Source organism: Bos javanicus, chromosome 21, assembly GCF_032452875.1.
Source record: "Bos javanicus breed banteng chromosome 21, ARS-OSU_banteng_1.0, whole genome shotgun sequence".
In the NCBI taxonomy this organism is placed as follows: Eukaryota; Metazoa; Chordata; class Mammalia; order Artiodactyla; family Bovidae; genus Bos; species Bos javanicus.
In genome coordinates this window covers 43,550,001-43,563,960 of record NC_083888.1, presented here as the reverse complement: position 1 = coordinate 43,563,960, position 13,960 = coordinate 43,550,001, and the positions used below count along the sequence as shown (strand labels likewise).

The 13,960-nt window shown below is 40.2% G+C and overlaps 1 protein-coding gene and 1 long non-coding RNA gene across 5 annotated transcripts in view; one reads left to right on the top strand and one right to left on the bottom strand.

Annotated features, from left to right (window-relative positions):
- Window positions 1-13,960, bottom strand: part of NPAS3 (neuronal PAS domain protein 3) — a 959,432-nt gene that overhangs the window by 152,556 nt on the left and 792,916 nt on the right. The window lies entirely within an intron of this gene.
- The window catches only part of LOC133234418 (uncharacterized), a 29,611-nt gene continuing 20,111 nt past the window's right edge, over window positions 4,461-13,960 (top strand). Inside the window, exon 1 of the long non-coding RNA XR_009732132.1 lies at window positions 4,461-11,884. This is a non-coding gene — a long non-coding RNA (uncharacterized LOC133234418). The remainder of the gene's footprint in view (window positions 11,885-13,960) is intronic.

Genomic DNA, 13,960 nt, shown 5'->3' with positions numbered 1-13,960 from the left:
GTTCTCTGAGGAATCTCCATACTGTTTTCCACACCGGTTCACCAACTTGCATTCCCACCAACAGTGTGGGAGGGTTCCCTTTTCTTAGAATGCAGACGTCTTTATGTCTGGATGGTAGTGATATCTTATTCATTTTTAGAGTTCCCAAGATAGCTAGCAGTGTGCTCCATCAATATTTGTTGATTTGATTAAATGGATGACCTCAAAATGCTTTCTCTTCCATTGCCTCTCTCCTCCCTGGACTCCTGGGTGGTGATCGGTAGGTCAGCCTGTGCCCTGCGAGGCAGAACCCTGGGGGCTGCCAAGCCTCACAACCAGGGTGGGAAACTGGTTCTGCCTCCCACGTCGGTGCTCTGCTTTGTTCGAGACACGGCTTTGACTAGACGCAGAGCTACATTCTGACTTTGCAAAGGGCAAGGTTTGAATCCCTGCTGTGTCAATTTCTGTGTGACTCTGAAGAGTTACTCAACCTTTTCTAGCCTCTATTTTCTCACCTGTAAAATAGAGCTTTTACGGCTTACTCTTTGGGCTGTTGAGATGAATCATGTGCTTAGCCTATAATAAGCAGTTAATAAATGGTAGCTATAATAAAAACAACAATACTTATTTTTACCCATCTGTACTCTTTTGCCCTGAATCAGATTGGTAAGAGAAACCACTATTTGCCACACAGTTAGTACAGTATTTGACAAATTATTTAGAAATTCCCCAAACTGCTAATCTTATGTTTTCAATGTATCTCAACTGCAATCTCCTTCAAGTATATCCAGTTGTGAAAACAGTCTGATTAAGCAGTAGGAATATGATATGCTTATTTTTGGCCTTATTAACATAGCAGTACAACCAGGGGCAGAGCAGGGGTGGGGGCAGAACCATCCAGTGAGAATTCCCCCGGCCTCAGAAGGTAGACTGTATTCTCAGGAAGGGGCTCACAATGTATTCTTGCTCAAGTGAAGGAAAAGAGGTAATATTTATTTTCGAACGCCTAGAAAACTGGATGCAAAAGGCAGCTCTTTTATCCCGATCTGTGTGTTTTTGAGACCATGGGGTGAAATGTTGAGACTTGCTACCTTGGAGAGGCACAAGGAGGATTAAATAGGGACCCTTTGAAGCTTCACACTCTTCAAAAAAGGCAGCTACAGAAAAAGCAAAAGCAGACAACAGTAACAAAGCAAAGAAACAAAACGGAAAAGGATTCCTCTGGTTTCCTGAGTCAACTACATCCTTTTCCAGGTTGTTAATGTCTCCGGTCCTACTGCGTTTGCACGATTTCTAGTAATATAAACACAGCTCTTGCTCAATCACGGTGTTTTAGTCAGATCTTTGGATTTTCACATATTAAGACAAGAATATTGTAAATGTGCTATTAAGTGTTTATATGGATTTTCTTCCACCAGTTGGCAGGAGGCACATCTACCCTTTTGCTTAGAAGACTTCACAAAGACACATGCGCACTTAGATTTATCTGGGGAAAGCAAAAGAGTTGACTTGCTATAAAACAGATAATGCAAAATGAAATAAAGGTATAGGAAAAACAGCAGTGTTCTTTTTTATTTTATATTATTTTTTAAAGCTGAACTGGCCTCAGGATGTATTCGGGAAAATTCAGACCCAGACCTGAGATAAGAAAAGAATACTTTGCAGACAGCCAGGAGACCTGGGTTCCAGGCTCAGCTCTGAGGTTAACTCATGGTATGACTCTGTGTGTGTGTGTTTAGGTATTAATTCCCTCTAGGTTCTGTGTGTCCATGTGTAGAAAGAAGTGACTGAACAAAAAAATAGTCTATCTATTCTGCTTCTTTGAACTTTATCTTCCTCATCTCTGAAATGGAGTCATTGTGTTGACCTTACAAAGTGTTTTGTGGACTAAATAAGATTTTGTGTGTAAATCACCCACGGCATGTTGAGCAGAGAATGTGTCCTCAGAAAGTTCTAGTCGTCTTTCTTTCTCCCACTAAGTTTCCTTCCATTTAGAACACTTTAGGGTAATCTGGAATGTGTCATGCTCTTCATTAGCATAGTTATCAAATAAAGCTGTGATTGCAAGGGATACACCTGGTCTCCATCCCTGTGAGTGACTTGGCTCATGATTTTTAGAATCCAGGGTCAAACCAACTCTCATCTTTTCAGTGCTGAAAGAAGCCCCATATAAATCATTTGAAATATAAATATTTATTCATCAACAGTTGGCGAGTCAGCAGCATGGTGTGGTGTGTACACATTTTGATAGCAGATGGTTTGTATTTTTTAAGCTTAAAATAAAAACAATAAAGACAAAGATACTGTCTAAGTACTGTCTAAAAGTTTAAATGCCCTTTTATTGTTGGAACAAGGCTTCACTTATAACTGTAAAGCCCAAATCTTCGGGAATTAAAAAACAAAAACCTAACCATCCCCCCCCCCTTTTTTTTTTTACCATTAGAAAAGGTTATGACATGAAAGGTGTAGCTGGACTCCCTGAGGGAGAATGGACATTTGTCTAAAATGCAAAGAAGACTTTAACATTGGCAAATTCATGGCCGATGTAGCAGAATTAACACGATGTCAATTTTTCTTTGTGTCTGTAACAATTTCCTATTATCCTGATAAGTGGCTAGCCATTTTACTTCTTTTATTGATATAGCTGTGAAAAAGAATTAGATTTCAACACTTATGTAACTGAGATTAATTGATTGATTAGATTATTAATTAAATATTCCATTAAATTTTCTTTTGAAAAAAAAAAATGGCATAGTATTGTGGATTCCCTAAGGTTTTTTTTCCCCCTAACCCATGGAAGAATAAACAAGGAAATGCATAACTAAACATTGTATCTTATCTTGTGAGAGATAATTAAGCAAGCAGATGCAGTGCTATGTAGAAAATTTACTCACTGTTGGCTGTCTTACAAGACTATACATATCCCATACAAGGTGAAGAGAGTTATCTCCTTTGTGAACAATCCACAGAAATTGGTGAGCTGCTGGGAAAATTATTTGGGTATCACACAGCTAGGCACATCTATGTCTACACAATACCCGCCTGTTTTAGTTGGGAATGAAATGGTTTACCTAAAACTTCCAATCGTGCAGTGTTTCAGGGATCTGTGGAAAAATAAAAACAGCAAGTGGCCTTTCAGGTAACCCATAATTAAAAGCAATTTTGAGCTGTCTTTTCAGGGAACCTACCCAGGGGAAGTATTTGCTACCTGTTTGACCTTCACGATTGAGAGTCCTTGGCGGTGTCAACGACCCTCTGAACTGAATTCAAAACTAATCTCTGACAGAAAAAGAGAAACAGAATTCATGCAAATCATATTAATTCCAACATTTCCCCAGTGAGCTGGGTATAAACTACAGCCTAATTAAATATTTTTTAACGATGTGAGTAATTTTTGCCAAGGGGCGGATTCAGGGGAAAATTTAATATGAGATCACAAAAGCTGTTCCCAGCGTTGATTCTGTAAATTAATGACTATCTGCCTTATGATAAAAACATGCTGCCAAGAATGAAAATGAAGTCGGCAAAGCGTGCTCTATTTGTCTAACAACCAAATATATAGAATGCAAAACTTTAAAGGCAATGGGAAATTTCCACTGTGTTTGTGCGATAGAGTCAGGATAAAGATGCACCATGCTGACAACCCAATAAGCAGCTTTCAGGCATTGTCAGCAATATGGGGCCATTTTTAGGTAGTCATTGTCAGGGTCCAAGGACATATTTTAAAGCAGCTAGTTAGTTAAACAATTATATGCAACTCATTTCCAAAAGAGATTTGAGGTGGTTCACAGCAAGAGCCACATGCACTGCAACATGGAAGCCAAAAGGGAGGGTCAGAAATCCAGCGAGAGCAAGTGCTCAATTATTTGGTACAAATGTTGCCAGCATTACCGCTCCATGGATTCCTTCCTCAGACTGACCATTTTCACACCCCATCTTGATCCTCAGGGCAGTTCATTCTGGAAAGCTGAATTGGATTGCTGTCCAAGGTCATGGGGGTGAAAAATGGTGGTGAATACAGCAATCAAGGGGATGAAGTCAACACAGCCCTGGGCAGCTTACTGCATTGAAATCTATAAATGGCAGTAGACAAAGGCTGGCCTGGTAGATAAGCCTGTTCTTGTCTGCTGAGGACCAATCTGAGAAGGGAGCCTCTTCCCTTGTGTTCAAACTCCTGTTCTTAGGAAACGGTTTGACAAAAAAGCAACTTGGCATATGTTGCAGAAAAGCAAGGCATGGTGCCTGCATCTGAGCCAGGGAAGAGTCCCTAGTCTCACTTCGCTTTGTGAGGGCAACCTGCTCCTAATGACTCGTGTAGTTAACACCCAGAAGTTGCCGGCGGTCCCCTGTGACGGATGACTTGGGCTCTGCTGGCCCCTGGTCATTAGGCCGCTCATCACAAGGGTTTTAGGAGCTGTATTTATTTAAATTTCTGTCGGTGCCCAGCGATGGAGATTGAATTTACAGTCTTTCAATTAGAAGGTCATCTGTGCTAACTAGTGCACCACTGCCTCATTATAATCATAAAATTAGTGAGAAAAGACTGGCATGAGTAATATGGAGATGCCAGTTTCGAAGGTGAATAGGTGCTACTTGCTGGGTTACAGCCGGAGGGACTGCAACTGCGTATTCTCTGTCAGTAAATATTCCTGTGTCGAGCAAAGAGGAGTCCTTGAAACCCATTATGACAAACTACAAGGAATGGGAGATAATTTTATGAGAATACAGCCAAATACACTTAGTGACTATATTTACTGAAAGAGATGTTTTTCCTATTAACACACAAATTTTCCTTGCAGATGAGACACGAATAAAAGTCTCATGAAGATCACCAGAGCTTAGCTTTTGATCTTTAACCATTTTTTTGTCAAAAACCTGAGTTGATCAGTTATAAACAATTCAAAGTGAGACAAATACGGTGTGCGGAGGGCTGAGACATAGGCTGTCTCGTGGCAGGTTGTCGGAAGAGGCTGCCATGACAAACTCCATCACTTTAAACTTTAAAATAACTGTTGTGAGGTGGATGTTGTCAACTGGGGGGGTGCTACTTAATTAGTATTTTTGTGTACTAGAAAAGTGAAAGTGAAGTCGCTCAGTCATGTCTGACTCTTTGTGACCCCATGGACTGTAGCCTACCAGGCTCCTCTGTCCATGGGATTTTCCAGGCAATAGTACTGGAGTGGATTGCCATTGCCTTCTCCAGGGGATCTTCCCGACCCAGGGATCGAACCTTGTGTATTAGAAATGATTCCTTAATACTGAAGAAGGGGAAATAAACCATCAAAAGCAGCTTAATCTAGAATTAAACTAAAAGGGAAGAAACAGTGAATACTTGTTGAGCATTTACATATATCAGTGCTGTTGTATCAGTTTTCTCATCTAATTCTCATAAGGACACTGAGAAGGGGTTATTATCCTTAATGCACAGAAGAGGCAGCAGAGATGTGGAGACAAGGCACAATCCTGCTGTTACCTGGGAGTAAACGACAGATTTCGGCTAAAGACCCAGATCTGATCTCAAAGGTCATACTCATTTCCTGACAGAATCTGTGTTCCAATCCTATTAAATTAACTGAAATGGTGCTTATTTTTTTAAAAAAATATTTTAATTGATTGATGATTGCTTTACACTATTGGTTGATTTCTGTCATACATCAACATGAATTAACCATAGGTGTACATATGTCCCCTTCCTCTTGAATCATCCTCCCACCTCCCGCCCATTCCTACTCCTCTAGGTTATTACAGAACCCCAGTTTGAGTTCCCTGAGTCATACAGCAAATTCCCATTGGCTGTCTACTTACATATGTTAGTATATATGCTTCCATGCTACTCTCTCCATTCATCTCACCCTCTCCTTCCCCCTCCACCCGCCCTTGTCCATAAGTCTCTCCTCTGTGTCTGCCTCTCCACTGCAGCTCTGTGAACAGCTTCATCAGTACCATCCTTCTAGATTCCATATATATGCATTAATATACAATATTTGTTTTTCTCTTTATGACTTACTCACTCTGTGTAATAGGCTCTAGGTCCATCCACCTCATTAGAACTGACTTAAATGCACTCCTTTTTATGGCGGGGTAGTATTCCATTGTATATATGTACCACAGCTTCTTTGTCCATTCATCTGGAGGTGATGCTTATTTTAAGTACATCTCAGTTTCCCTAACCTGAGGAGGGAGTTTTGAGGGTTGTTGTTGTTGTTTTTTAAATATGAACTTAATTTAAGGAACTGGATCCAGGGAGAAAAGAATGCTTTCACTGAATTCAGTACCCACTGCCCATCCAGTCCGGGTGAGGTGTGGTCTGTCCGAGGTGTGAGGATGCCAGGATGACTACGACAGACACCTGCTCCCTCAATGAGGAATGATCACATAGCAAAGGCAGCCGGTAGCCAGCCCCATCGTGGGGCCTAAACACGTGCTCTGGGGGGAGGCAGAAAGATGGTGGTGAGCGGTGCCATCCTGCACTTGGGCAAAAAGAGCAACGACAAGGCATTATAGTGTAGACTGTGGAAGGGGTGATGGTTTCTGCACAGGTGCCGGCCTTGGGAACAAAGTCAAAAAGAGGCAGAGAGATGGGTGCAGGCTGGCTGGCTTAGAAAGAAGAGGGAGTGGCTGCCGTCTTGCCCAGCTTCTTTGGCATTCCTCTGGGCTTTCTTGCACTTTTTACCCAAGCCTCCCTCCCTCCCTTTCTTCCTCTCTCTTTGTTCCACATGGCATGGGCCTGGCAGCAAGGAGCCAGCACAGAGGGAAGGGAAGAAAGGGAACCATTTTCTCCATCCTGAGTCCCCTGGGAAAGGACTGGCCATCTAACAGCGGGGGCAGGAAGATCGTCGGGGGATTTCCTTTATTCTGCAGCCTGAGTGCAGGGGCCTTGCAGAGGGCTGTGCTCAGAGGAGGGGAAGATCAGAGGTGAAAGCGATGAATACTGCGCACGTGGAATGGTGACAGATCACTTGTAACAAATGCTGGATGACCCTCCAAAGCTCGGTGTGCTCCAGAGCCTCCCTCTAATTAAAGATAATCCAGAATCATCATGCTTAATTATTTTCAGAGGTTTCTCTGAGGTGGTTTTTTTTTTTTTTTTGGTCTCACTTGGGATGAGGGGCATGTCTAGTCAAAACAGGCAGACACTGATTTACATCCAGGAAATAAACTTCAGGAGCCGGGCTCCATCTTGCTTCAGCAGCATCTCAACGGTGCTCTCTGTCTAGGCAGCCAGGATTCCAGGTCCATCTTCCATGTCTCCTGCTTGGGTTAATGTAGGATATTCCTTACCTGAAATAAGGTAAGGAATTACCTTACTTTTCCTTACCTCTGTTCTCTTCTAATAAGTTGCTGCTGTTAAAATCTGTAACAGTTTGTTTTGCTTGTAGAGGTTTCTTAAAGTGAGGTCTGAAGATCACCTGTTTGTGGGTGGAAAAATGCAGAACCGTATGGCCTTAACAACATATCCCTGGTCCTATCCACAGAAATCAGTCAGGATGTGTTGGGATGGAGGCAAGAAATCTGCATTAAATTTTTTTTCTCTTTCCTTAAATTGAAGTATAGTTGCTGTACAATTACATAAGTTACAGGTGTTGTGATTCACAGTTTTTACACATTATATTCCATTTATAATTATTATGAAACATTGACTATGTTCCTTGTGTTGTACAGTATATCCTTGTAGCTTATTTTATACCTAATAGTTTGCACCTTTCTCTTCTACCCCTATCTTACCCCTCCTCCCTTCCCTCTCCCCACCGGTAACCGCTATTTTGTTCTCCGTGATATCTGTATCTGCTTCTTTGCTAGTTGGTTGTATTTTTAGACTCCACCTCTAAGTGATATCATACGGTATTTGTCTTTCTGACTTATTTCACACATCAGAATACCCTCCAAGTCCATCTGTGTTGTTGCAAAAGGCAAAATTTCTTTTTATGGCTGAGTAGTATTCCACTGTGCGTGTTCATACACTGCCATCTTCTTCATTCATTCATCTGTTGATGAACACTTAGCTTGCTCTCTTGGCAACTGTAAATAATGCTGCTATGACTACTGGGGTGCATCTATCTTTTAGAATTTTTTTCAGATATATACTCAGGAGTAGAATTGCTGGGCCATACAGTAGCTCTATGCCTCCATACTGTTTTCCACAGTGGCCGCACCGATTTATATTCCCACCAGTGTCTGAGGGTCCCCTTTCTGCACATCCTCACCAGCATTTGTTATTTGTTGTATGTTTAATGATGGCCATTCTGACAGGTGTGAGGTGGCACCTCAATTGTGGTTTTGATTTGCATCTCCCTGATGATTAGCGATGTTGAACATCTTTTCATATGCCTGCTGGTCATGTGCATTTTCTCTTTGGAAAAATGTCTGTTCAGTTAGTCTGTCAGTTTTTTAACTGAGTTATTTTTCTGGATGTTGAGTTGTATGAGCTATTTATATATGTTGGCTATTAATACCTATTAATATTATTGGTCATATCATTTGCAAATATTTTCTTCCATTCAGTAGGTTACTGTTTGTTTTGTTGATGGTTTCCTTTGCTGTGCAAATGTTTTTAAGTTCAATTACGTCCCATTTGTTTATTTCATTTTAAACAAGAATCCTATGGTGTTCATCTCCACATTAAGGTCTGAAAGACTTTGGTTGGGTGGCTTAAGCTTCGCCAGAGAATCCTTCCTTTAAAGACCTGGACCTTGCTTCCTCTTGCCCTCGACATGGCACCAACCCACTCAAAGCTGGCTTCTCTGGCTGCCATCAGTCCACTTTGAACACCTCATCATTTCTATTACCATCCCAATGCCCAATTTGTCATTTTCTTTGTTGCACACAGCCTGTTTCTTAGACTCTTCTGATAGATTCTTGTTTCTTCCAAACCATCTCCCTTCCCTCTGTTGGTCTTTTTCCCCACCACATAACCACTGACATCAGTATATTTCTCCATTTCTTCTTATTGCTTACCACATAATTATTAAAGTTTAGCTTATTTCTTCTACCTCATGAAACTTTCCTTACTCAGGGACTAAGAAATAAACTTCAAAGTATATCTGATATAATAAAAACCAATACGATAGCTTTCAGTGATGTTTACAAAACAATTCTTTGGCCAAGACCTATAATAAAAATAACAGTGCCTATATCTCTCTCTTGTTTTATACACTTACTACAACACCATCCTGTTGGAATCCCAGATATATTTAATTAGATTACGAATGGTTCCTTGCCCTGTACAACTCTCTCTGGCATAAGGCTGCTGGCTTTTCAATGTCATTTTCTCTTGAGCTAGTTCTGTTGGCTGGCAGGGTGAAATCACCTTTTTGAGGTGAGAACATCTGGCCATGTGCATGCGTAATGGAGACCATACATTTGCTCTGTTCAGGTGCTAATTCTGCATAGGTATTTACTACTTCTTGGACAGGCAGTCCACAGAGAGAGGTTCTCAGCATTTTGGGTGCTGCCTTAAGAGAGCCCCAAAGGAGTCATTACCTTTATAAGGTGCCTCTCTCCACTCCCCAATTTTAACTTCATGGGAACCCAGCATTTTTACAGGATGAGTTTCTCCGCAGAGAAACCGTAAGGCAAGGGCACTCCCAATTACCTCCTGTTCAGCTAGGATTCGAGGGCCAGCACCAGATCCTAGCACGCTCCTTGGCACCACTGCTGTGTTGACAATTTAGAGGAAATTCAGAGCAGAGGCAAGGGCAGTTGAGGTTATAGAGGGTTTATGATGATGGATGATGAGGCTAAATAAAGGGTGCTTTGTAAAAATGACCACTGAAGAGCAAAGCAGGATAACTGTCTTCCTACATACACGGGGGTTGTCTGAGGGTGCCGCTTCCCTTCTGAGCCTGGCTTCATGTAAGTGCTGGGATGTGCTCGAATCTGTGCCAATCCAGGGCTAGAATCTCTTTGTGCTGTCCCCATACATGGACAGAGGAGCTTGGCCGGCTACAGCCATAGGGTCGCAAAGAGTCAGACACAACAGAAGCAGCTTAGCACGCACGCGTGAACCAAACTACAGCACTTCCTCAGCAGGTACAAAATCCATACTCTCTTGGAACTCTACCAATTGGTCTTTAAAGATTGTTTTCACTTTTTACTGGATTTCCAAAAAGCCTTCCTTTCTAGGAGTTTAATATTAAGAAACATGTTTTCATTGAAAATTGTTTTAAAACACTAAATAGGTTAGAGAGTTCATGCAGAAAGTATTTTCAAACAGCCATATGATTGGAAAAACACATACACTATTTTGTGTATGCAGTATTTCTCGGACCTAAATTTTCAATGGACCTAAAACTCACCTTCAGTTTGAAATTTGATGACATTCACAACAGAAAGCTGGTCACACCCATGATCTCAGTGTCAATTGTTTTTAGAGTTGGAAGACAGTCCTCAGATAAATCTACCTCTGTAACTTTGCTTCCTGGTGGGTTCAGCAAAAGGGTCCTTTTCTTTCCCTTCTCTATAGACTCTTAAGCCTTTTTATAACCTGGGGCAAAGTAAAACTGAGAAGGCTGAGAAAAAAAAGGGTGGCAGGGGAGGGAAGCAGGTTATCAGCAGATGGTCTTCAGTGACTGTAAATTAACGAACCCATCTTTCTTCTGAAGCCACGGAATTATTTTTTGAAGGTAATTTCAAAGGGAGTTAGCAAAATATTTGTACAATGGGATTGTTGTTTAAATGGATATCTATCTATATAGGTTCAGTTATGTTTATCTTGGTATGTGAGTTTTAGAACTTAAAAAAATAGTTTATGAAGGAAAAAGCAGTGATGGCCAAAATCAACAGTATAAGAACGTATAAGACCTGGGATGGAAAGGCGCGACATTGATTCAGGACTGAGCTCACCCCACAGTGCTTCTGAGTCTGGCTTAAACCACAACTTGAAGGCATCCTTGACACTGTGAAACAACAATGTAGTGCCGAGTCAGAGAGCAAAATGTTCAGTATAAATAGGAGTTGTTTCATGCATTTAAAATTATATTGGTTCAAGGTGAAACAATTGGTGTTAATGAGATGGTAGTTCAGGGAAGAATAAAGACTTGGTCATTCAATAGAATGACCAACAACTAGATCTTGACTGCTTTCATTTGTTTTAGGGGAAATACAGCAAGAAACAAAAGGCAGCATAAATGTATCAAGGACTGATCAAGTGACCCTAATATACTTCGAAGATGTTGATCTAAAGTATTACTAAAGGAAGTCTTCCTGTTTTCATGACCCTGACCTGATACAGGCATTCCTTTCACTGTTTAGCCAGAAAGAGAGAATGTAGGGACTAAGAAAATATAATGTATTAAATGGGTTGACTGCATGAATTTCCTTACTGTGCTACTCTTTTTGATGCATTTGGGAAGGATTTATGCTTTACAGGTACTTAAGACTATATAGTTCATTAAGCAAGTTAGTCTGTAGTCATTTATATCACATAGCTGAGCATAAGGACATAAACATTGCCTCCATGAGAAAATAATACACTTCTATATCATTTTGTTCAACAACACTTTTTTCTCAAAAGTATTCAAGACTGTTACTGCAAGGACAGTTCAAATTGTGAGGACAGCTTATCCTGCAAAATAGCATCCCCTTGTTGACATCACAATGTATGCATGGGGATAGCAATAATCCTTTCCACATGGAGTGGGTATGTAAGCAGCTAGTATAACTGCAGGATCCGCTGCTGTTGAATCCACACCTCTGCCTGAGTCTCTGTATCCACAGATGTCACATGAATGCTGTGAAAATACTAAAATGGTGATTTTATAAATAAGGCTATGCTCACATTTTTCTGTGCATCAGGAATTGCTAACTTATGAATAAATGACTGAGTGGCGATGAGTACTGCCCTGCTAGCCCAAAGGCATCAAAGACCACCTACAAAGACATTTCAACTTGTTCGAGGAGATATTTGGTAAGGAGGGAATGTAGTTATCATAGAATCATCACGTTTTGACAATTTGATAAAGGAAGAGCTAGAACACTTCTTTAGTAAGAAATCTATGTCTGATACAAGCCATGATTCACTAAGAGATGTGATTATACAGCTTATTTCTATAGTTTATAATTACTCAAACATAAAGTACATAGAGAGTAGAAGGCAGAACTATTACTATTTTGATAACTTCAGTCAGATCAATCAGTCATCTGCACAGACATCCACTTAGTTGGCAAAATGAATGGCAAATATACAAAAATTGTGGAGTTGAATAGTCTGACTCAAGATTATGGGTAGACTTGCAGATCCAGTCTTAACTAATTTAAGAGAAGTTAAAGCGAAATCTAATGAAAGTATTCTGATAGATGCATTTCCCCTACCCCCTTGTATACATATATGATATTTACAAACTGAATAAAATGATGTCCATGACACAGGTAATTTTTTTTCCTCTCTCCCTTCCTCTTTTTCCTCCTTTTTAATAAATGGAAAAGCAGGACAGTTCTCCACTTTTGACTTTGCCTGGCTGAATTCTATCTGTACTTTGGGTCTCAGGTGAAACTTTCTTTTCCCCCCTAAAAAACTCTTAAGACTAGCTTAGTGCTTCCTCTTAGATGCCCTAAGAGCATTTTCCCCTTTCCTTCATGGCACTAAGCATATACATACTTAATCGTTTTTGGTACTTAACTTCCCTGAGAGCGTATGTATCGATACGTATACTTCATGAGGGCAGGCAATGTCCCTTCTTCTTTACTGCCACGTTTCTGGCTCTTCATGGTAAACAGGCCTACTGTAAGGTCTGTTTAATGAATGAATGAACTTTGATTGGTCAACTGGCAAGCAAGGTGATCCAGCTTTGATCTTCCTTTGCTACACTGATGTTGATGCAATCCTTACAAATGATTCCTTGTAAAATTTTAAGACAGGAAAAGTCTATAGAAAGTGTTCTGTTACAAAATGTAACTGTCATCATTGGAAATTTCACATGTCATAGGAAGTTAGCCATTATCTACCAACTTTCAAGAACTTGATCTTGTTTAATAAGGTGAAAAATATCAACAAAACGGTACAAAAGCACATTGTGCCATTACAATATGCACTTTTTTTTTTTTTTTTTACCACGGCTGAATTCAGCAAAGCGCTAACTTACTTAAATGTGAATTACTAACTTCTAAAACTGGAATTTGAGTCATATGTTTTCATGTGGAGTTGGAGTTGATTTATATTATAATATTTGTGTGCTAAACATGTATGTTTTTCAGTTCAAAGTCATGATGTTTTAAAAATCTTATTAAAGAAGTTCCAAAAATATGAAAAAAAAAATGTAGCACCCACTCAGAAGTACCAACAGGCAGAACCCTTGGATTCCTGGATCAAGAGGCTGTTCCATTTCACCAAACTAGGGGAAGGACCAGAAGCAGGAGAGGGAAGGCTGCTGTCCACCCTAAAGACAAGGAACATGTGCTCTCTGGGGAGAGGGAATATGTGCTTCAGTGGATCCTCTTCCTAGAGCTCCTCCCATATACATACTTTAGTTCCTCTGCTTGGAGAGAATTTAACTATTGCTTTAAATAACCCAACACAAAACAGAGATGATAAATCCATCATTCTCATACAATGTTCCAAAATGCTGTTTGTTAGACCATGTTTCACTGGTCACAATTTTTCCTTTATTTTGATGAATTAGGTATTGCTACATAGAGCCTGTGGGCTTTATCTTTAATGTGCATGGGAGTAATCTGTTGTGCATGTTAATAAGCAATTCCTGAATCTCAGAGATGCTCATTTGGTCATTAACAACGGAGCCATGAAGTCTCTGTAGGTTTTCAAAGTTTCAGGCAGTTTTGAAAAACTAAGTCTTCCTTAAAAATGATCTTAAAAATCCAGGCCTTGCCTTTCAGGTAGTTGACAATCCTTGATATTTCTGAGCTTTTAGTCATTCATCCAGCATTTAGCCTTTCATCATTTTTCTGAAATGAGCATTTTCTTAAAAAAAAAAATGGTACTTATCTCCATGAAGTAAAACAACAGCACTTAATAAAAGGACCTAGG